Genomic DNA, 1,012 nt, shown 5'->3' with positions numbered 1-1,012 from the left:
TCCAGCGAAATCGCGGTAAAATTTCAGCCATAACCACGTCTCACAACCGTGAGATAGGTGGTTACAGTCTGTAAAGGAATCAATACGACGATCCAGCACAAGTCTCATGGACCCTAAGAACACGGAGCGACCCAAGGACAAACGCCTTCTGCATTTTTCCCGCAAGTGTTCTAGCATATTGTTGACATACAGGGATGCTTTTTAGGCTATTAGCAAGTGAAATCTTGGCACCTCCAAGAGCGCCGATGATAAGGACGATCAGTTTAACAGAATATTCCGGGTACAATCATTGCAACTCCCTTATAAGGTCTCGATACCTCTCTTTCTTTCCATTCTCCTTGGCTATGATGTTTTTGTCAGCTGGTGCCGAAAATTTGATAACGAACATGGTTCGCTTCTCGAAGTCAAGAAGAACCATGTCAGACCTCGAGTGAGCAACAGAAACAATTGCCTTTGAATGTAGGTCGTTCCCGCGTGTGTTGGACAACTAGATAGTATGTGAGCTAAATGCTCGGGGTATGCATGGCACGCCCTGCTGCTATCATCGGGAATGTCTTGGCTCAAAATGTGGCGACGGTATGTTAAGGTGGAAATGACACCATCTTGGCATGAAAAAATGAAACCCTCTGTACCAGACTTCAATCCGGGCGATTTAAGGAAAGCAAAGGTTAGCTCACAAGACATTGACTGATCCTTCACATTTCTGTGGAAGATACCGTGCATCCTCTTATCTAGGAGCTGTTCACGAAAGTTTTTCTCTTGTGCTTTCTTAATCCGGGCTTTCAGGAGTGAGTACTCGAGATGGATTAGATTTGATGCATTTTGCTCACCCCTGATACTAAAGTCAAGTCCGAGTGTTTCAGCAGCTTCATCCGCTGCTTTGTACAGAAATGCTCATTTGCCTACTTCCTCGTGATTCCTGACCATTTTAAGAAGAGAATCTCTTCCATTTGCAACTCTATGTGCTGTACCCAGAATAATCCTGTTGTGAAGACATTCAAGACTCAATATT

This window comes from Belonocnema kinseyi, chromosome 2, assembly GCF_010883055.1.
Source record: "Belonocnema kinseyi isolate 2016_QV_RU_SX_M_011 chromosome 2, B_treatae_v1, whole genome shotgun sequence".
Lineage (NCBI taxonomy): Eukaryota > Metazoa > Arthropoda > Insecta > Hymenoptera > Cynipidae > Belonocnema > Belonocnema kinseyi.
Note: the sequence above shows the minus strand (reverse complement) of the source record.